This window comes from Cryptomeria japonica, chromosome 3, assembly GCF_030272615.1.
Source record: "Cryptomeria japonica chromosome 3, Sugi_1.0, whole genome shotgun sequence".
Lineage (NCBI taxonomy): Eukaryota > Viridiplantae > Streptophyta > Pinopsida > Cupressales > Cupressaceae > Cryptomeria > Cryptomeria japonica.
The window spans coordinates 403341275-403366289 of NC_081407.1; the positions used below are offsets into that span (position 1 = coordinate 403341275).

Sequence of the window (25015 nt, forward strand, 5' to 3'; positions counted from 1 at the left end):
TATCAGACTCAAAATACATCACAATATCCAATTGCAATAGAATACCCTCATAAAATAGAGTTACCTTCTAAGACAAGCAAACCCAACATAATCTCTACCATCAAATTTGTAACCTTTGTAAATCCAAGGTTGAGACATCATTTTCCCTAACATTCTCCTACTTGTCAAACACCTTGCTAGAGAAACGAGAGGATCGTCATCAAGATTTAATTGCTAGGGACTAAGAGGTTCATAGACTCCACACACCATCTGAATTTCTTTGTACTATTGGACTAAGTTAATGAATCTACAACATTCAACAAAGTCTCTACCTTAACCAAATTCACCCTAACAACCTCAACCATATCTCTGACTAAATAATATTGTACATCAACATGCTTGATCTTAGCATGAAATGTCAGATTCTTAGTTAGGCAAATCAATCTCTAACTATCACAATAAACTATCACTACTCCTTGTTTTATTCCAATATTTGAACACAACCTCTTAATCCAAATGGCTTCTTTACAAGCATGAGTAGCTGCCATATACTTAGCTTCATTAATGGACAAAGCAACCACAGCTTGTCGCTTACTAATCCAACTGATTGCACCACCAAATAAAGTAAACACATAAGCATTGGTGGATCATTTGCTATCAACATCACCTACTCAATCTAAATCCACATAACCACGAATATCAAAGGAAATCTTGTCTAATATCAAATTACCATGATAACACAACAAATACTATGAGGTACCATGCAAATATTTAAAGACTCATTTAATTGCATCCCAATGAATTCTACCAGGATTAGACATATATCTGCAAAGAACTCCCACTGCTTGGGCAATGTTTGGTCTAGTGCAAACCATAGCATACATCAAACTTCCAACTGCACTATGGCAAGGCACTTAGCTCAGTCTTCTGTCTCCGATGGGGATGTTGGACAATCTAAAGTGGATAACTTCATTCCAACTTGTTGATGTGTTTTTATGCACTATGCAACACAGAATAAAATACTAAGAATTTTATCCTCTCTTGAACAAAATCTTCCCAAGTGCTAAACTGCGTGATCAAATGGGATGACTCCAAGGTTTCAAATGTCAGATCTTGACGTGCTCTTGGATAGACTCGGTGTGTATAATGTGATATTGTTGGAATCACAAGGGGACTTATGCTGATACCTGAATGTTTGAATGCCACTAGAACATAGAATTTTACTTGACTTTAAAAAAGATTAAAAGGATTGAGGGTTAAGAAAGCTAGTCTAATCCTAGGAATGTAAGAGACTATAAATGACGTAGTGAAATTCAACTAGACTTTGCTTCGCCATGCAAAGCAACAACTCCAGAAAGTTTAGTGTGATCTTCTAAGGAGAGCAAAATGATATTCAAATCACCACCAACAACATAGACGCCATCAAAGGGATGCATATCAATGAGCAAATAGCAATCAAAGTTAAGTTTATAAAGAGTTCAATTGACCACGCAAGAAACTTCACCATCAGCGAAATACTAGTAGCATGAACATGCGAATTTCACCAACAATCATCCACAACAGCTTCCATCCATCTAATCAACACCATCTATCACAAGGATATAACAAGAAACCATGCAATTATGTAGAAGAAACAACACATTCCACCATAAATTCAATGAAAAGGATGTTTATTTACAAGCTTGGCAACAATTTCTGCCTTCTCCTACTCTACTCCTAATTGCTAACTTCTTGCTACCTGCTAACTATTGACTATTCGCCATTGCTGAACTATTAACCTTTTCAAATGAGAAAAATAAGCCTTATATAGATAGCTCTTTACAATGAGTGGCTCAAATTGATTCTCAAATCAATGGCTGAGATTGCAAGATAGAAACCCTAATTAGGGTTTGTTACACCCATTACATAGCATTTAATGCTTGACCAATGATAAAATTACAAAAAAAAGGACACGTGTCCTTCCTTGAATGTTTGATCAATAGATGATGAGGGTAGGTACATCAACCTTTGTGCCCACATGTGGTACTTGTCCACCTCATTGGATGAGTTAGGTGCATTGAATCTAGACGCCTTGACTTAGAATGATGTGATTGGATAGGCGAAGACTAGGAGTCACCTCAGCTTGTTCCTTGTAACTCATCGCAAGTGTTTGCTCTTTCTCCTTCCTTGTAGTGTGTTCCTTTGATGCTTCCATGATGTGATGTCCCTATCTTACATCTATCGATGTGAATGTCTTTGATGTGCTTCAAGTTGTAATGACTTCTCTCCATTCTTTTATGTGCTTGTTTCTTGCATCAAACCTTGTTGTCTCCTTCATCTTCTTGTTTGGGAATTCCTCTTAAGATCTGCATTTGATGTAGGCCTTGTGATGTTTATGCTCGATCCTTCCCTCTTTGCCTTGTATGGGTTGGTCTTACTCCTTCCACGCGGTTTGCCCCCTTGCATTGTTATTGGTGAATCACCCATCTGCCTTCCTTGGATGGCCTAATCTCTCCATAAAGCGGTGAAGCTTTCCCCCACTCTCCTGCATGTTCCAATCTTGATGTTGGTGGCAGCCAGTTCCTTCATTTGATCAGCTGCAACGACAAACAAACTAGCATCAACACCTATGATATATACATTTCCAAGTTTTCTAACCTGATATATCCTTCTAATGATGCTCTGATTTCTGTCCTTATGTCTGATTTTACTTCTTTTGATCTGATTTCCATCAATTTGAGTCTGATTTTGATGCTCACTTCAAGTCTGTCTAGCTACCATACAGATTGGGTCTGATTTCCACCTGCATTGTCGTGGATTAAAGGGGGCATTGACACTATCCATAAGGTGGGCAGGCTTTTGACCCTCCATTGGAAGTCCTTAATGAAGTTCGTGGATTACACTTCCAACTGGAAGTGATCGTGGATTTGGGTCGCACTGGAAATGCTTGCATAAGGAGGTCGTGATTTTTGGGTAGCACTAGTAGTGATCTTCAAGAAGTTCCGGCTTTTCACCGTCAACTGGAAATGACAACAAGCAAGGAGGTTGGGGTTTTCAAGTGCCACTTCCACTAGCTAATGGAAGGTCATACTTTTGAGGTCCAACTAGAAGTGACAATAAGCTGATCGGAGTTTTTAACCCCTACTGGAAGTGCTGACAAGCATGTCGGAGATTTTGTCATTAAGTGACAGTCACCTTCAAGAAGGATCATGGATTTAGACCTCAAATGGAAGTGCTTATGAAGTTCATGGATTTCAAGGGGCACTGACAGTACTTGCATAAGGTCGTGGTTTTTGCCCACAACTGGAAGTAACCTCTTCCTTCCATAAGCCCTTGCAGCCCTTCATCAATCTCTTGATGATCCTTGAGATCATTCATCTCTCAACCACATAAACATCATCTCCATGTTCTTGGGCGGGATTTAAAGTGCCAACTGAAAGTCTCCAAGAAAGTTCGCGGATTCTACCATCAACTGGAAGTCAGCATAAGCATGTCGTGGAAGTAACCATCAGGCAGGTCATGGATTTGAGGGTCGCGTGAAAGTGACTTCTAAAGCATGCATATAACTTGTTCACTTAACATTTCAAGGACTCTCTACTCATTCCTAGCAGATTTCACTCATCTCAACCATCATTAACCCTCAAAACATCAAGCATTCACCTCAAGAAATGTTGATCTCACCTAGTATATGAATCTTTTCAACCTGATCAGACTTTGGACCAGCAATTGGAAGTGACACCGAGCAAGACAGACTTTGGATCATCAACTGGCAATGTTTAAGGAGGCAGGTCGGAGATTTAGGGTGTCACTAGAAGTGACAATGAAGCTGGTCGGGGATTTCAAGGTCAACTGGAAGTGACCTGATTTCTTTCATTTTGCTGCTTCATTGACTTGCTCCATCTCCTTCAAGGGCTTTTCTTGCATTAATAAGGTTTATTCATCATTTTTTATGCAACCTAGACTTTCTTACATGTTAATAGCTAGAGACACTACCAAATGACTTAATCACCTCCAAGTAAAAGGTTAATAGCTAGAGACACTACCAGATGACTAAACTAAGACAACTAACCTAGAAAGCGGAAAAAAGAGGGGGTCCCCATTTGCAATGGGGCGATGTGTGAAAACGTCACAACACAACTGTAAAAGGAACACATATTGGTCTACAATCTTACATGTTAACCCTTTGTAAAACCAAATTGACATACTTACTTTGGCCAAGCCATAGTTTTTTGTTTACTCTATCTCTTCTAATTTCTATCTCAAGAATGTGATTAGCTACAACAAGATCTTTCATTTCAAATTTAGTTAACAGTTGAGACTTAAGTTCTGAAATCATTTGTTTCCCTTTACCAATAAATGACATATCATCAACATATAATGCAATAAACAAAAAACGATCACTATTAGTTTTATAATAAACACAATGATGTAATTCAGAACACTCAAATTCCAAATTCACCACATGTATCAAATTTTTGGTACCACATTCTAGCACTCTGTTTGAGGTCATACAAAGATTTATTCAATTTACAAACCAAATTACTTTTACCTTTCACCATGTAGTGCTCCAGTTGTTAGACACAATGCACCACTGAGAGGGGAGGTGAATCAGTGGTTCTCAAACTTTTCCCTTTAAATATCCTATGTGAGCTTACCGGTTATTAGATCCAACTCATAATAGACTTGCCGGTTAGTGGGGAGACCAACTCAAATGCAAACACTCACAAAGGGACAAGACATAACGCCAGCATGTACGAGGAAAACCCAAGATGGGAAAAACCTCGGTGAGCAATGTTGTTGGAGTCTACTGCTCCAATCCAGCCTCACAATCAAATCTCTGTTACAATGTTTAGGGCTACAACCCCTGATTTAGGGCACCAACCCAAGGAGCTACAACCCTTGCACCGAGCTAGAACTCGATGATCACAATAAACATTCAAATACAAAAGTAATATCTTGGTTACAAAAGAGTTTTGCAACCTCTGCACACAACTTCCTTCTACCGGTGAGACACCTTCTCTGCTACACCGGTTCACTCTTCTGTTGCTCTCATCTACTGCTGCATTGTCGGTAAACTCTACCGAATCACCTCTCCTCTGTTCTGCTCTACTGCATCTCCTCGCTGCTTTGCTCTTTACCGGTTCTATACTCTGTCGGTTCTATGTCTACCTTCTCTGCAACTTCCTTCACTTCTGCTCTGCCGGTATGGACACTACCGGTTCTACACTGCTACCGATTGAACACTTCAACCTGGTTCTCCCTCACACTCAGTCTCTTCTCAGATACTCGTTGAGTACTTGACTGATTTGCTCTCACATACAGAAGTAACACTCAATCACTTCGCAGTGGCACTATCTTCTTCTGTTGAGCAACAACCTTCAATATCTTTGGCTTGCATATATATAGCCTGGTTTTCCTGCCAAAAGCCAATTCAAATCTCAGGCGGTTAGGGTTTCCTAATCATCTTCAAGGCAAACCAAATCCAATCAGATATTGTCCAATCTAATCTCCCAAACAGCCAACTGTACATCTCCGCCATTAACGCGTCTTCCAATACACGTCTTATAATCTTAGCAACCATGACCTCGTCTCTCGACCTGCCTCTATCAAGACGCCATTAATATTTTTGTCGTTTCCTTCTAGAGGTCTTCTCACAATCTAATCTTCTTGCTTAGATCCAGGCACCAACAACTCCCTGATTTGTCTCAGTCGCTCATTCTTCCTCGAGCCGCACTCTTTTGATCTAATCCACAAATCACGGGATCCATATTAAATGCACAACGATAGAGACACCTATCTCTACACGACACTCCACCGACCTCTGCATGCTTGCCACTTCATCTCCACGTGGCATCCACGTCATCATCCACCTCTGCTAGGTTTTTTGAGTCAGTATGGATTGAATCACCGACCAACTCCATTACCGGGTTCATCTACCGATATAGTAACCTTGTCGGTTAAACCCTCAAACCGGTTTGTCATCAACCTTGCACTCTGCTTCTCTTCCGATGGACTACTCAATCAGTCAACACACTAGCTAACCTGCCTTATGCACAACAACATTAGATGGGGAGTCTTCATCATCTGCACCTTGTCCATATTACCGGTGGACATACATACCGGTAAACCTCTTGATGACACCATGCCATCAACCTTCACCAGACTCCATCTTCAATCGAACCATTCTCCTATGACTGCATCTGCTCAACCTTGCCTTCTCCCTCAACTCTGACCATATCTCTACCGGTTTGTCAAAGTGACAAACTCATTACTCTTCATTTGTACCGGCATCTCAACATGCCTTCTCTTTTGGTTCAGTGCATAACCCTGATTTCATGCACACTAGGAATTCCTTTGTTTCACCGGTAGATTCGGTGTGAGCCTTCAAACACCTGCCTTTACCTCATCTTCCTTATCTCATGGAACTATGATGCACACAATGCATGATAGGAGATAAGTTCCTCTTGCCGGTGGGAGTGAGTCCTTGTCATCTACATCCTGCAGTGCATTCATGTGGCATCCTTGTTTGTGCAGCAAACCTTCAAACAGGCACAAGTGATCCGGAGTGGGCACATTCACTGTCAGTCATTGCTTCTCATGATGATTGCACCTTCATCCGGTGGGAGTCATGTTGTTCTGCAACTTCACAGCATACCAGTGATCTGTTCATTCTTCTCCTCTGTTGTTGATGTGATTCAGGTAACATTCTGCCTCTTCATCACAAACAACAACTCAAGCATCTTGCTCATCTTGCTTGTTCACTGGTCATAATCTTGCCGGTTGACAAATTTTGCCTCTTCATCACAAACAACAGCTCAAGCATCTTGCTCATCCTACTTGTTCACTGGTCATAATCTTGTCGGTTGACAACCACTCACTTGGTTGATTTGTCTTCTCCATGTCAACACATCACTTACCAGTTGACATCCTTTCCTTACCGGTGATACACTGTAACGGTAACCTATTCATCTCATCCACACAAGTCAGGCACCACCTTGTGTACGGGTAACACCAGTGGTCATCTCTTCCTTACCTTACTGGTGTCCTGCATCCTTACCTTACCGGTGTCCTGCAACACAAGATGATATCAAAGATATCTCAACCTGTACTCCTCCTTGACAATGTTGCACATACATCTCTCATACCGGTAGACATCCCATACCGGTTGACATCAATGACAACCCAATGCCAACAATCTCCCCCTTTGGCATTGATGTCAACTCATGTAGTATCCGGCATACTACATAATCTTTCTCCCCCTTTCTATAATCCATGGATTCTCAACACATGTAGTATGTTGTATACTACAGAATCCTTCTCCCCCTTTGCCAACAATGGCAAAGGGCACTATCAGGATACAAAGGGCACTATCAGGATATCCTCCACCAAATCACCATAAAGAAAAGTTGTTTTCACATTCATTTGCTCAACCTCTAGATCATAAGAAGCAGAAATTGAAAGCTAAAATCTAATGGAGGTCATTTTTGCAACAAGAGAAAATATCTCACTGTAATCAACATCCTCAACTTGAGAGTAACCTTTTGCAGCAAACCTTGTTTTGTACTTCTCAATATATCTACTTGAACTAATATTTTCAAGAACAACCACTTACAACCAACGAGCTTTCCTCTTTTAGGCAATAGTACTAGATCCCATGTATCATTTTTTTTCAAAGTTGTCATTTCTTCATTCATAGCAATCTTCTAGGATTCTACATCATTTATACATGATGCCCTTCTATAGATTTGGGTTCATCCATGCTAGTATTCAAAGCAAAAATACATCTCAAATCATAAGTGAGTACCTTTCAGGTGCTTGTTTATGCCTTGTAGACCTTCAAACAAGCTAAGTTGAAGATTCTTCTTCTTTTGAGGACAGAGAGCTAGATGAACTTTCCTCAACTTATTGTCTATTTGAAGACCTTGACTCAACTTTCTCAAACGTAGAGAAAAGTTGAATCACATCTTTTTGTTCACTTTGTTCTCACTGCAATGTAATAGAAGAAATCTTGGTTTCTTTAAAAGTGACACTTCTACTATATATTACCCTCCATTCAACACGATCTGAAAGCTTGTATCGTTTCACATCATAATTGCACCCAATGAAGATACATTTCACAATCTTGATTTTCAACTTTGTTTGCTTCTCCTTTGGCACATGTACATATGCCGCACAACCAAAAACTCTAAGATGTCTTAGTGAAGGCTTGTGACCCAACCACACCTCCATAGCCAGTTTATCAACAAGAGCTGATGTAGGAGACTTGTTAATCAAGTAGCAAGCACTAGCAACAACTTCAGCCCAAAACCTTTGTTTTAGACCAGCACCACTAAGCATACTCTTATCCTTCTCCATCAATGTCCTATTAATTCTTTCTGCAACTCCACTCTATTGTGGAGAATACGTAGTTGTCTTTTGTCTCATAATGCCACAATCTTTACAAAATCCATAAAAATCATTAGAGCAAAATCCACCGCCATTATCAATCCTCAAACATTTTATTTTCTTTTCAACCTGCAACTCAGCCATTGTTTTAAATTCTTTAAAACAACTAAAAAACTTTAAATTTACTCTTTAGAAAATATACACATATCCTTCTACTATAATCATCAACAAATAAAACGTATGTGGATATTCTAATGGAAGAAACATTTATAGGACCAAACACATCATAATGAATAAAATTCAACACACCACAAGATTTTTCAGAACCTGAATAAAACTAAATGCAGATTTCTTTTCCATAAATTTAATACTCACAAAAATCAAAATCAAGATTAGAATCAATCAACCTTTCAAAAAGGTTTTTATTTTTCAAAGTCCTTAGACCTTTTTTCCAATGTGGCCAATTCTTTGGTGCCATAACATACTCTTCTCTACAAGTAACTTTGATTCTGAAGAAAAAGCACCCTTAGATACCTAGAAGCCATGACCTTCTGCTAAAAATGAAACCCTCACCTCTTCCAACGAAGTAGCCACAAACTTGTTTTTCACAAAAGTACTATTGCACTCAATAGTGTATGCATCAAGCTTATACATTTTGCCAAATCTGACACCTCTACCAATCAACATAACACCTCTACCCATCTAGCATCAAAATAAACCCTCTGCATAGCCACATCTATTAATTTGCTCACATATATCAAATTTTCTGTTAGTCTAGGGATATGCAACACACCATTAATTTTGTTTATTTTATCATTAGGAAACCTAATTTTAACTTTACCACAGCCTACACTATTTAAACAAGAATCATCACCCAAATACACCTTACCTCTCTCAAATTCTTCATATTCAAAAAACTAATCTCTATTAGAGATCATATGGAGAGATGTACCTAAGCCAATTAACTATGCATCATTACCTACGAGTCGCCAAAGTTGCATTGAACACATCGCTATCTTCCTTCAAAGACTTGAATCAAAATCAAATATCTTCTTTTTCTTCTTTGCACTCCTTATAGAAGTGTCCAAGCTTACCACAATTCCAACAAATAACTTTAGAATTTTTGGGAGATTCGGATCTCCCCTTAGACTTGGATTTATCACGTTTATCATCCTTCTTGTCTTATTCCTTAGGTCATCCACAAACATTTAGGGCCTCCTTGGTACTGATGGATACCTTCCTCATCTCTTTAGAAAGCAAAGAATCCACAACATCTTCAATCTTCAAGATAACAGAAGTACTCCCAATGGCCATAACAAGAGAAACTCACAAATCGGGCAATGAACAAAGCAAGATTTGACATTTCTCCTCATCCATTTTTACATCGACTGATGGCAATTGAGCCACCAACATAACGAATGCTTCCAGATGGCTTGTAATTTGTCCACCCTTTTCCATTCTCAAAAAATACAAGTGCTTCTTCAAGAATATATTATTCATTAAAGATTTGTTTTTTACTACATCTCACCAAGTTTCTTCCAAAGCTTCTTTGCATACGTCTTTTCATGGACATTGATTAAAAAAAAGTCTATCAAACACAATCTAATTAAACTCTTAAATTTACAATCCATAACATCATATTGAATAGCTAAAATAGCATATACGGGCCTTATAACATTTTCATCAATAGCATCCCACAAATCTCGATCTATTTACAAATCCTCCATCATTAGCTTCTACATCTCAAAATTGTTACCAAAAAATTTCAATACCTCTATTCCCCCTAATGAACTTGCCATCTAGAAATTTTTGCAACAAGATCACAAAGTATGTTTTGCACGAGCTCCCACTCAAAACTAGATTAATTCAAAAAAACCCAACAACCCAAAACTGAAACCAAAGGTAATTAGGCACTAATACAACTTGTAAGAAAGCTAAGGTAGTGAAACAACTTCCTACACTAATCTTGAGAGAACGATAATGCAAAAACTTTTTAGATCTTTACAACAGTTATAGAAATTAAATAAAAATAAACATAAATATAATTATACAACACGTTGATTTACACGGGAAAAACCCTTTCAAGAGAAAAACCCACACTCCAAATGTCACCCAAAATTTTATTCAAAAATCAAAAAGATTACAATATACTTGTAGAGCAAGCTTCATAGGAGTATCACCCACCAAAGATCCAAAGGCAACTCAATAACTATCACTCTCAAAATACATCACAATATCCAGCCACAATACAAAGCCCTCATAAAATAGGTTGCCTTCTAGGGCAAGCAAAGCCAACATAATCTCTATCATCAGATCTATCACCTAATGATAAGTGATCTAGATTTACAATGATAAAACATACATAAAATATGGCTTTTGGAGGTACAAACCTTAAACCCTGCAAGGGGGGTACCCCCCTTGCAACACCCTATGCTCAATTATCAACAAGAACCTTTTGTAAAATGCAAAGTTAAAACCACATTTTTCCTAACATGGGAATCTTTATCAAGCTTTGTTTGTTGGATTCAATGTTGCTAAATTTCTGTGAAGAATCCACCTCAAAAGCCCTTTAGAAGAAGTTGCAAAAATTATACCAAACTAAATTTCTAGTTACTAAGTTTTTCTATAGAAAAAACTATACTCTCAAGATAGGTCATAGTGATTCAAAGGCAAAGCACTTGAATGCATTCAACACAATCGTGAGCTAGTTATAGTCTATTGGTGTGAAAATACAAAAAGATGATCACTACATGGCCTTTCTATGTTATTTACTAGATTCATGGGATAACTTGGTAATGGCTATTGGGAGCACTATTTCAAAGCCTATGCTTGATGAGGTAGTCATTGCTTTAGTCTAGAAAAAGATGAGGCAAAAAGCTTCCAGATCTGCCAAGGAAGCTTTGACTATTCATGGAAGATTAAAGGAGAAAGGCAAGATGGATAAAAATAGATCTAAGTCTCATGGCAAAACTAAGTCTCTTGGTAAAAAGTTCATGGCTTAATGTTGGAACTATGACAACATAGATCATTTCAAAAAGGATTGCAAGGAAGAGAAAAAGGAAAAAAAAGGTGTATTTGATGATGATTCTAATAAGTCTTCTCATAAAAATGCAAGGGATACCTTTGTCATGTTCTTGGCAATGCATGCACGTAAGGATGCACAGATGATTGACTCTCGAGTTTCTTTCCATGTGACTCCCCATCAAGAGTGCTCCTTAAAGTATGATAAGTATGATGGTAGGAAGGTATATCTTTGTAATAACTCTTGCCTTAATAGTGTTGGCCATGAGAGAGTTAAGATACAATTCTCTAATGGGAGGAGCAAAGGTATTTCAAAAGTTCTACTCATCCCTAGTTCGGTACAAAACCTGATGCAGGAGTGTAGGTTGTCTTCAACAATGGAGGGTGCAAGATGGTTCAAGGAGGTTTGAAGCTTGCAAAGGAAGTTCAAGTTGGTACTCGCATTTGCCTTAATGCATACACATACATTAATGTCCCCTCTTGGGAGATTTCCTACCTATTTCAAGGCAACCTTGCTAGTTAACAATTTCATTTTCAACATAAACTATGGTGTAAATCCTACAATAATGTTAGCCAATATTTGAAATGTAATTCATAAGACCAATTAGGGATCTAATAGCATGCAAATGTTCAAATGATCCCTTAATTTAAATAGCATTCCGTAATTAAATCATATAATGTGCAATGAACTTAAAAGTAAATAAGCAATTCCACATACTGAAATATACTATTCATTTCTAGAATTCAACCATAATAGATGTTGAATGAGAGGAGCATAATAGGGTGCCTAGAACATCCCCTGCACTAAGCCCAAGGGCAGGATCCAACACCCCTTGGCCCATAAGTGACAAGCACCTTATCCATCCAACATGGGCGGTATACTTAGTGGGGGAGCCCATCTCTAACCTCCCTATTCGTGTCACCTTATTAACCCACCTATGATTGTGTCTATTCTTAATTCATTTCCAACAATCAACCATTGTAGAGGTTGGAGAGGAAACCGCAATAGGGCGCCCGGAACATTCCTCTTATTTAAGCCCAAGGGCAGGATACAACAGCCCTTGGCCCACAAGTGGCAGGAGCTTTGTCCAATCCAACACGGGGTAGTCTACTTAGAAAAGGATCCCGTCTCTGCTCTCCTTCCTTGTATTTCCTAACTAACCTTGACATAATTGTATGTAGGAGAGTAAGTAACTTAATGAATAAGTTAGGAATCTAGTTTGAATAGCATTTCATATTATTGCCTATACCAGAATATATGAGAAATTAAGTATTAAATATGCTATCATATTGCATACCACAATATTTGTTATATCCCCAGATTGCTGTATGAAAATGCAGGTTACTTATATCGGAGATGATCTGATCTGAATTCCTTGATGAATGTCGATTCTATGTATAAAATCTTCAGCTCCAATTCCATTCTCTTCCTATGTTGCTTGCCTTGTATACCTTCAAGAAGAGGCAAAGAAGTGTGTCTTTTTACTTGGTCACAACATTCCCAAAGGTGGTGTCTCTTATACCTGTCCATTGCCTCTTCATTAAGGAGTCGCTGCTAGTTAATAACTTGTTTTCAGACAGCTATTTGTTGATTTGCCTAAGTCAATCACCCTTAACAAATCGCCGATTATGTGAAGAAATATCAGATCGAAGGAGTCTCCGTTTATTCATTTATTTCTGTTATTTTCTTGCTCAAAGATAGGTATGAGATTGTTAATAGGCGGGACATACCAACAACATGGAATGAAAACATCGACTTCAGAATTCAGCAATAGAGAAAATTGTGAAGTCTTATTTAATAATACAATTTGATTTATTTCTGATATGATAGTGAATACTATATTATATTCATTATGACATGATCAAGGGCATGACAATTGTATTATGTGTGATTTATTGACAATTATTCTAGAAGGAAATGGATGCATTTTCTCATAAGCAAGCTCGAGGTCTTTGATTGATTTAGGGAGTTTAGGCTCTCTTGGAAAATCAATCTAAGAGAAAGATCAAGGTGTTGAGGACTGATAGTAGTCGTGAGTATTGCTCTGCAAAGTTTGACAAATTATATAAACAGAATAGTAGAGAAAGGCTTAAGACAACTCCATACACCTCTTAGCATAATGGATTTGCAAAATACATAAACAAGGCATCGATGGAGAGGTCTAAGAGTATGCTCAATTGGGCTCGTTTGGAACAGAAATTCTGGGCAGAAACAGTTGCTACCTAATCAATATGTCTCCTACATAAAAACTTGTTGAGAAAACCCCTATGTGGGTTTGGACAAGCAAAAAGTCCTCACATCAACTTCATGTATTTGGTTGCAAAGCATATGCATATGTGTCTAAGGGGAAATCAAAGTTGGATAGCAAAGTGGTAAAACACATTTTCATTGATTATAGTATTGGTGTGAAGGGGTATTGTTGATGTGTCTTTTGTACACGACCAAACACAGAATAAAATACCTAAAGGTACCTTATCCTCTCTCGAACAAAGTTTCCCGACTGCTGAAGATCTCACCGAAGGATCAGTCGGAGTAACTCCATGGTTCCGATATGTAGGTTCTCTACGTGTGGATAAGCTCTTCGTGGTATGATAAGTTTCCTGACTGCTGAAGATCTCACCGAAGGATCAGTCGGAGTAATTGCATGGTTCCGATATGTAGGTTCTCTACGTGTGGATAAGCTCTTCGTGGTATGATGTGATTTTGCTGGAATCACAAGGGGACTTACATTCAATGACTTGAACGTCTGATTTGTTGGAATCACAAGTCCTATTTACTAACTGGAAGATAAAGAAATGGCAAAAGATACAAAGTTTAGAGAGTCTACTCTAAGACCTAGAATGCAAGAAGATGGATGAACGACTAGGTGGAGTCCTACTGGGCTGGGTCTCACCATCAGGCTGAACAATTCCACACCAACTCAGTGCGATCTTCTAAGGGATGCTTCAAATATATTTAAATCAGATACCATCAGATACTGATCATCATTCAATTTAATGCATGAACAATAGACGTATAACGACTTGAGATTAAGCTCATTCTATTCCAGTTGACCATGCAAGGCGCACTTACAGTCAGCAAGAGGCTAGTGGTTTGGACTAGGGGGATTCCATGCGAGTGCATTCAATAACTTCTTTCATTCAATCTAATCATTTATCATCTACAATGAAGATTCCACAAGAGACCATGCATATTGCAAAGAAACGACACATTTCACCATATCTTCAATTAAAAGGGGGTTCATTTACAATCAAGGCAACAATTTCTTGCCTTCTCTTCCTAATCTACTCTAATTGCTATTCTATTTGCTATTCTACTATCTATTCTCTATTAATTAATCTCTGACTATTATCTATTAACCAACTATTAACCTTTACAAATGAGGAACCAAGGCTTTATATAGGGAGCCCTTTACAAACAGGCGGCTCTAATTGATTTAGAATCAATGGCTAGGATTATAAGATAAAAACCCTAATTAGGGTTTGTTACAACAAACTTCCTCTAGCCAATGAGAAAATTACATTCCAAGGGTGAGGACCAATAGGAAGCAAGGGTAAGTACATCAAAGTTTGTGCCGTCCCCGATGAGTCGGGTACATTGAATCTGGACATGCTGAGGTGGACTAATCCGACTAGAGGAATGATGACTGGGATGCCACCTTGTCTGACACTTGTAACTTGGTTGATGTTTAATTTGATGAGGTTGAGAAGCTAACTTTGATTAACTCTTCTGAGACTATCTGCTTCTTCAACGGACCCTTGCACTGACCTTATTTGATTCTCCTCTGTCTTTGATGCGATGGATGGGTGGTATACCTTTCCTTGAAATGCTGGCAACGCCTTTCATTGTCATCTTGTGGTTCCTTAGTGTGGCAAAGTGAAGGTTCTGGAGGTAGCTGGCAATTCCTTGAACACCTTGAGTCTTCCCTTTTGCCTGTGGAACATCCTTGATGATGATGGACTGGAATTGGTCATCCTTGATGATGCTGGACTGGAAGCGGTCGTCCTTGATGATGCTGGACTGGAAGAGGTCATCCTTGCGCTGGCCTGGTTTTCTCCATCTGCAAAATAAACCAAAAGGTGATTAAGTACATATGACATGTTCATTTCAACAAAGCATTTTCCACCTTAAATCATCAACAAGAAGACTTTAAAATAAAGTTCGCTCAAAATCCTTCGCAGGGACAGGCCCTATAAGAATTTCGCCTTGGACCCTTTGGAAGGGTCAGGAGCGAAATTTGCTATTTTGCCCAATTTAGACCTCTTTTCAACATTATCTCACAACTAGCTCTTCACCTCGCCCAAACAAGGTGAAAAATACGAGTTTCAAAAGATTTCGCCCTGGACCCTTTGGAAGGGTCAGGAGCGAATTTTGCATTCTAGGATAATTCTATCACTTGTTTACTCCAAAATTCCTCCCAAGGCAAACATATGATAGCTTTCCTTCCTCCAAAGGCTTTGACCTTGGCCTTTATCATGGACAAGTTAGGTGAAACTGAGAATTTCGCCCTGGATCCTTTGGAAGGGCCAGGAGCGAATTTCTTGATCATGGACAAAACACTCACTTCTTTCACTCACAACCCCTTCTAAGACATGCTTGTGGCAATCTTTAAGCCCAATCTACCTTGATCACTGTCTTGGTCTAGCACAAATTTGGAAGAAAAAGGACATTTGGTGAATTTCGCCCTGGATGCTTTGGAAGGGTCAAGAGCGAAATTCATGATTTGCTTGTTTTCCTTCACCAAGGTCTATCTTTTTCACTTTCTATACTTGGACTCTTATCCTTGGATCCTTCTCCTATGTTTGCAACATTTTGTTTGACTTCAAAATGACCAGAAAAGAGAATTTTGCTAGAAATCATGGCCAAGGATAAGACCTATAATGGATTTCGCCCTGGACCCTTTGAAAGGGTTAGGAGCGAATTTCTTCCTCGAGCCCAAAATCATCATTTTTGGAGACAACAATCCATTCAAGGGCAATCTCAAGGGCTTCTATCACCTTGGTCTAGGCCTGGCTTGGCACAAATATGAAAGGAATAGGTGGATTTTAAGAATTTCGCTCTGGACCCTTTGGAAGGGTCAAGAGCGAAATTCATGATTTGAGCTTATTTTCTCATTCTCTCAACTCCAATCCACCTCCAAGACCAAGGATACATTGCCTCACTCCTATCTAGGCCATAAAAACCAAAAACTTAACTTGATTTGCAAGGAAAATAGGTGATCCTAGGAATTTCGCTCTAGACCCTTTAGAAGGGTTAGGAGCGAAATTCTTGATTTGGCTCAATTCCTTCATGTTCACGGATCACTAGCAACTCAAAGTTTTGCTCAAGGACTTCTCCAATCTTACCCCATCCTGACCCACACTTGGGTTAGCATAAAATTGAGAAAAAAGGGTGGTTTGGGGGAATGTCGCTCTAGACCCTCTAGAAGGGTCAGGAGCGAAATTCAAGATTAGGACACAATTCCATCTCCTTCTTCCCTTGCTATGCCATGATTCTCACCTTTGGACTCCTTCCTCATGAAGACAACACTTGTTTGACCCCCAAGAAGGCCTGGAAGGAGAAATTCGCTCAAGACCATGACCAAGGATAGGACCCATTTGGATTTCGCTCTGGACCCTTTGGAAGGGTCAGGAGCGAAATTCATGGCCTAGCTCAAAATCATCATTGTTGATGGCAAAAAATCAACTCCAAGGCATGCCTAGGGATCCTTCTAAGCTCTATTCATCTTTATCCATGCTTAGCTTGATACAAAATGAAAGGAAAAGGTGGATTTTAGGAATTTCGCTCTGGACCCTCTGGAAGGGTCAAGAGCAAAATTCTTGTTTTTAGCATATTCCTTCATTCTTTCAACTCCAATTCACCTCCAAGACCAAGGAACAAGGTTTTAAGCCCAAACAAGGTAAAAAATAAGGTTAATAAAGAATTTCGCTCTGGACCCTTTGGAAGGGTCAGGAGCGAAATTTCATTCTTGGACAAAAACTCTCACATTTCAATGCTTTCAATCACTTCCTTAGGCAAGAACATGTCCAAACTTTCAAAATATGCCTTTAGAAACTAAGATCCTTGTTGAGACATGGACCAGCTAGGACTAGAACCTAGGACCTTCCATACGCTGCTGGAGTGCTCTACCACTGAGCTACTGGCCCCTCTTGGACCAATCCATCGTTGGTCCAAGTGTGGCTTATTTCCAACACCAACACCCCCCTTAAGCCACACCTCTCGTGTGCTTGGGGCTCCTAGCCTAGACCTGGCTCTGATACCATGTTGAGACATGGACCAGCTAGGACTCGAACCTAGGACCTTCCATACGCTACTAGAGTGCTCTACCACTGAGCTACTAGCCCCTCTTGGACCAGTCCATCGTTGGTCCGGGTGTGGCTTATTTCCAACACCAACACCCCCCCTTAAGCCACACCTCTCGTGTGCTTGTGGTATCTGAACTTCCAGGCTAAAAAATCATCGCCACCTCCAAGTTTGTTTTCGAATCTGATAGCGTTGGCCATTGGAGAAATGTGATGTAGTATATAACCTTGTTCTTAAATTATTCACAAAATTGAATAGCCTCAGGTTTGATCAACTTGGCTCTGATACCATGTAAAAGTATAAGCAATTTTCAATTTGAAAACACGTTATATATGAAATACAATATAGTGTATTTATTTCTTTTATTCACAATGTAATATGTCTGGTTGTTATTTCCTGCAGATGGAGAGAGAACATTAATTGATTCCAATGTCCTTCTCCAAGAAAATGAATCAGGTTATATAAGATAATGGGGGAAGACCAAGAGTTGCCTTGGTTGGTTATGTCCTTTGGACATAACCGATCAAGATAACCCTTGATCGCATCCTATCATTACCCAACCGACATGATGCTAATTAACCCAATATAAATCGGTGCCTTTACGTGATTCATATTAACCGATTGTTATCAGTGTTAATGCATAACCCGATAATATGTATCAGTAACTAAGGCATCCTTAACCAATTCCCAATCGGTGGCAGTTAAACAAGCCCGATATATTAATTGGTGCATTACTAATCACATCTGATAATATATCAATGGCATCTTTATTAAGTGCAAATAGATAGTTATGAAGGAGTTCGATAGAACATGATATATCAATATATATTAATATACATATGAAGTAATTATTATTACTTCATATATATATTCATACATATTCATACATCTTCAAAATCGAACATATATATATATATATATATATATATATCTGCATTAATGCTATCTGATGAAAGGGGGTTTGTATCAGTTTTATCTAACTGATGCTATTTGTATCAACAATCCTGGTCTAAACAAGGAACAAATGGGTGCCATCTAGGAATTTCACTCTGGACCCTTTGGAAGGGTCAGGAGCGAAATTTCCAATTTAGGTTGATTTCACATTCCATTGTCTCAATTCTCCTTCAAACTTGATTTATCCAACCTCCTTTCACCATAATCAAGGCAATCCACCACCAAATAAGCTCAAAACAAGGTCCTTCTAGTGCTCAAGGCAAAATAGAGGGTCAAAATGAGGATTTCGCTATGGACCCTTTGGAAGGGTCAGGAGTGAAATTCATCCTTTAGGCAAAAAATCTTCATTTTTTCATGTGTCCAACCACCTTTCAAGGCAAGAACACCAAAAGTTAACCAAACCAAGGAAGAAAATGAGGTTTACAAGGATTTTCACTCTGGACCCTTTGGAAGGGTCAGGAGCGAAAATCATGTTCTAGGCCAAAATCCTTCACATTTTCACATTCCATCACTTCAAAACTAGAATGTTGGTCTAAACAAGGGAGAAAATGAGGTTTATAAGGATTTTTGCTCTGGACCCTTTGGAAGGGTCAGGAGCGAAAATCATGTTCTTGGACAAAATCCACACCTCTCAGTGCCTTCATTCACTTCTCTTGGCAAGAGCACATCAATCTATCCCCACTATGTCCAAGGAACAAGGTTCATAGTACAAACAAGGAAGAAAAAAGGTATTTATTGAGGATTTCGCTTTGGACCCTTTGGAAGGGTCCAAAGCGAAATTCCTAGTTTAAGCTCATTTCACACCTCTAGCCTCCTTTCCTTGCCTTGAATATAACTTTTCAAGACTTCTCCCCTCATCTCCAGACCAACTTGCCTCTTACTCAGCTCAAAAATCTTCATTCTCAAAGCCTAAGGCCAAAATTGAGGATCAAATGGAGGAATTTGCCCTGGGCCTGAGAGATGACACTGACTCACTTGAACTCAAACAAGACACAATTCAGCAAAGCTAAGCCAAAGGAAGACTTTGAAAGAAACCTTAACATGGAGCATCCACTAACTCACCCTAACTCCAGCAGAACCTGTTATCCAGCGATTCCCCTGACAGCACTCATCATGCAAAGGCTAACAAACAAAACCCTAAAAGACCTAGAAAACAAACCCTAGAAGGCAAAAAGTAGGGGTCCCCGTTTGCAATGGGGCGATGTGTGAATACATCACAACAGTTACGAACTTCAGGATCCTATGGCCAAAAATGTTTTGTACAGTCAAAATGTTACATTCAAAGAGATAAGGCCTTCTCCTATAGTTGAAAAGCCAAAGGATGGAAAGTCAATTTTACAACTACAACCTAAGACCAAGAAAGTTGCACCAGATGTTGGACCAAACATTCAGGTTGGACCTAATGACGAGGACAATTGAAAGAACCCAAAGGCTCCAGAAGAGTAGAACCTCCACCTTAGCCTTTGAGGAGGTCCACTCAGCATGGGAGGCAACCAAAAAGGTATATCTCACTTGATTTTAAATGCATTTTTGCTTTGTTGTCTAACCTTGATGAGCCTATAATAGTTAAGGAGGCAATGGAAATGGATGGTTGTAAGTCCTAGAGATTTTCCATGGATGAGAAGATGGTTGCATTGAAAAAGAATGATACTTGGGACTTGGTTCAGTTGCCTGAATGACGAAAACTTGTTGGATGCAAATGGATGTTCAAAAAGATGTTGGGTTTGGATGGTAATATTGAGAAGTACAAAGCACAATTGGTTAAGGTAGGTTATTCCAAAGTTGATGGAATAGATTCCAAAAGGTTTTTCCTCCTATTGCAAAGTTAGCATACATCAAAATGCTTTCAGCTTGTGCCATTTCTTTTGATCTTGTGATACAACAAATGGATTTGAAAACAACTTTTTTGCTCAATGATTTAGAGGAAAAGATCTACACATCACAGCCAAAGAACTACATTGAAAAAGGTAAGGAAAATTTGGTTTGCCAATTGAAGAAATCCTTCTATCATTTAACAAGGTCTCTTAGAATGTTGTATAAAAAGTTTGATTCATATGTTTTTGAGTTGGGGTTCATCAATTCCAAGTCAAATTGCTGTGTTTACTATAAACTAAGTAGTGATCGTTTTATCATTATCACTTTGTATGTTGATGATATGTTGATATTTGGTAATGATTATATGAATAGGGACTTGAAATCTCAACTTGCTTTACAATTTGAAATGAAAGACTTAGGGGCTGCTAGGTACATCCTTGGAATGGAAATTAGACAAGATAGGCCTATAAGAAAATTTTGGGTTGAACAAAGGAAGTATGCTGAGTCTATTTCTACCATTCCAAAATGGTTAACAACAAATCAGTTAATTTTCCTATTTTTGTGGGAACCAAGTTTTCGGTTGAACAATCTCCTATGACACCCACAAAGATGGAGGAGATAAGTTTAGTGCCATGTGCTAATGCAATTGGAAGTTTGGTGTATGCTATGGTTTGCACCAGATAAGACATTCCCTAAGCAGTGGAAGTCTTGAGACATTTCATGGCTGATACTGATAAGGATCATTGGGTGGCAATGAAGAGAGTCTCCAGATACTTGCTCAGAACTACAAACTATTCTATTTTCTATTAGGTGGTACTTTTAGTGATTTGCATCTAACCTATAGAGAACCTACAAGAGACCTGCAACCAACTTGACAAAACACCATGGGTCACATGGAGTAGTTGTGTTGGTGGAATCTCTAAAGGACCTACAAGGGACCTACAACCAACCTATGGAGGACCTATAAATGATCTACAACTAACCTTAAGGAAACAATAGCCAACTTGCACGACTCAATGGATATTTAGGGATATGTGCACACGTATTGGGCAGTACATTTTGAAAGCAAAAGATCTAGCAATGGATATGTTTTTAGCCTATTCAATAATGCCATGAGTTGGATGAGAAAGCAGCAAGTTGTGTTTGCTTTATCCATGCTATAGGGAGAGTATATGGCACCTACTCTTGTCTATAAGAAAGGCATTTGGCTTTTGAGACTATATTAAGATGTGGGGCTGAATCAAAGAGCAGTCAAAGTTCATTGTGATATTCAAAGGGCCATTAATCTAGAAAAGAACCCAACCTTCATGCACAAACAAAGCATGTGATGTAATGTCCCCTTCCTAGGTGACAGGCAGTTAAGAAGGGATTGGCCTATCATCTGGTTCCTGTAGACCAGTGGAGTGAAGAGGGAACCCATTCAGGAGTCATCGAGCCTTGCCGGGGGCTTTGTGAGCTAATTCGGACATTCAGACGACAGTTCCTAGTTTTTAGAAGGTATCCCTATTTTTTAGGAAATAACTAAGAATTGGTTCCGGGGTGTCTGGGAACCATTCTAGATCATTTGAGACCATCTCCTAAATTTTAGGGAGGGGTCCTATTTTTTAGGAAGGAAGGACTACCAGTTGACTTGTTGACCACCCGAAGGGCCACAAAGCAAAGCAGGATCGCTTTTGAGCATTCCCAGATGTTTGGAGACGGTTTCCTACTTTCTAGGGGATTCCTACTTTTTAGGGAATCACTGCCAGTTTACCTTTAGCATTGGGGTAACATCCTCGGTCAAGAATCCTCGTTCAATTCTGAGACCCGAGGAGCATTTTATGAATAAATTAGGAAATATTAAATATTTCCTAAGTTGGATTAAATAAATAACTATAAAGTGAGATTATAAAATCACTTTATATTATAACAAAGTGGCCCCTTGGCACATTTCCCCAGAAGTTATAACTTAATGATATGGCCACTTTTAATGAGGAATTAGACCCTCAATGGGTCAAACCACTTAGGGGAAGTTATTTTTTTAATAAAAAGAAACATTTTAACATGTTTTATGATGCCAAAAGTACAACCCTAACCCCAAATGCGAATTAGGGTTTGAGGTATGTTAAAAAGACATTTTGGAGGCTCATTTTGGCATTATTGTTATTCATTTTTTGGAGATCACTTTTCATCACCAGGTCTGCAACGTGGTTGACAGAGATTGAGAGCAGATTGGAGACGAAAACCTCTATTTTTGGTGACAAGACGTAGCCCCTTTCACTAATTCAGCATTTGGACACACAAAGAACTTCATTTCAGGCCATTGGGGGCCAAAAATCAGAAGTTTGCAGGGTTAGACAGCAATTACAGGGCTTTTACATCAAGTCTGAGCATATTTGGATGATCTTACCAGCAATTCAGACATTATTCCAGCAGATCGTACCATTCCCAGCTGAGCCATACATCGAATTCTTGCCTGGAGTTTGTAAAAAATAATTACAAGGGTTTTAACTCGGCCAATTGCACTAAAATTCATTGTTGGCAATAAAGAATAATAGTTTGGTAGTTATTTTGGAGAAATAAGGTCATTTGTGATCAGCATACTCAATAATACAGGGAAATTCTTCATGAGGGTCACACCTGGCAAGAAATTATTAGATTTCCATCTGGCTCTGCTTAGTTCTTCTCCAATTGTTTTTGGTAATTCATTTTAGAGTCAATAAAGTCTTTTGGAGCTAATACCACACTCTGGGAGCTCCTACATCAGCATGTATTGAATTCCAGTCAAATAAGGAGGCTCAACCAGGCAGGCTTTGGACTCCTGGTGTGCAAATTTGTACCTTGAGCAAAATAAATTGTTATTCTCTATCTAATCGCATTGTTGTATTAGAAATCAGAATTCCGAATTCAAATTTCAGTATTACATTAGTTGTATTTTGCATACTTCTTTCATTGTGTAACATTCAAAAGTCAATAACACGCAAGTTATCCTCAAAATCTCTTCAAAACCCAAAATATCTACATGCTGGTCAAAGAACTTTATAGAAACCAACCTTTAGGGTGTGCAAATCAGCACTTGGCATCTTTCATGTGATGTTCATTACCATTTTGTTTGAGATATGGTAGAGGATAAGAGGGTGATGTTAGAAAAAATTGACACTTTAAAGAATGTTGCAGATGCATTGATGAGGCCATGAGCACTAAAATGCTTCGGTGGTGATGTGAAATGATAGACCTCTCAACCTCTAGCAATTGGATGACAGTGTTAGAGTTCCCCTTGTGCTCTTGCAAGATGTTTGACAAGTGGGAGAATGTTGGGAAAAATGTCACAACCTTACATTCACAATGTTGTGTATGTATTCTTTGTTATCTTATCAGTTTTGTACTCGTATGAGAAGTGGAGCATCCCACTTTGAGGTGGCTTCTTCGCCACATGTCTATTATCTTGGAAACTGTGTAAAGAATTGTAAAAGCATCTAATGCCATTGTGATATGTAAAAGCATCTTATGACATTATAAGATGTGAGAGTTACTTATGATAGATTCTATAAAGCATAGGAGCATCATTATGGGGTTTAAATTGGAACCTTGACCAGCATTATAACAGTCTTATCACACATATCATAAAGCATCTTTGAATGGAGGAACATGATAAATTAAAGCACCTAAGTTGGAATATTCACTATGACAAGTCATGATAAATTATGATAGTTGTAAGGAATATTCTATATATAGCCTGGAATTCAAACTTGGTATGGGCATTGGAATTTGGCCCATGGAGTTTGAACACCATACCTCTTGTAAGTTGGCTCATGGTTTTCCAAAACCATTAGATGGTTTCTTGTTTGTGTCTCTTATGGGTGCTTGTATGGAGTGGATACCATTATGCTATCAAAATTACTCCAAGATTTAAGCTGGTGATACTCCTCTAAACGGATGTGTTTGAAGATGTATTTAATTGTATTGTTATTGTAATATAATTGGCTCTGTGGTTTCGAGTGTGGGGTTTTTCTATCAAAAAGTCTTTGTGTAATGGTCTTGAGAGTTGCATGTCAATGCATGTTATTACATGTAGGATTTTGTCATTAGAAATTGTTAGATCTAAGCTTCTATGCATGTTCTCTCCTCGTAAATTAGCATGGAAAGTATTTACGCATCTTGCTTCTTTCACCAACTACCCCAAGACCTCATTTGAATCCTTTTTACATGTAGGCTACTTGGCGGTTGAGGGATGAACAGCGTCACCGTGTGAATGTTCATGATTGAGAGACGGATGTTCTCTCTAGACCTCAAATGATAGGTCCAAATCCAATCCTTTTGATCTCTCTCACCACTACATCTTCATGCCTCTCGCACACTAAACCTTCTCCTAGTAGGTGTGTGATGCATCCTCCTCCGATAGTTGGTACTGTTGCTGCACGATTCCCATCTGGGTCTCCCGAGTTGGGATCTTCACTCTCTCCCCCTGAAAATGTGCTAGAAAACTCAAAACAAGTGTGTCCCAATGGAAAGAAAGAAGAGAAAGACTCATCTTCCTAAAAGCAATAGAGGTGGAAACAAGATGATTCTACAATCCCATGTCAAGAAGCGTAATCCTGG

General features: G+C 38.9%; 1 protein-coding gene across 10 annotated transcripts in view; it reads right to left on the bottom strand.

Annotated features, from left to right (window-relative positions):
* LOC131045101 (uncharacterized) overlaps positions 1–25015 on the bottom strand; it is a 197239-nt gene that overhangs the window by 171063 nt on the left and 1161 nt on the right. The window lies entirely within an intron of this gene.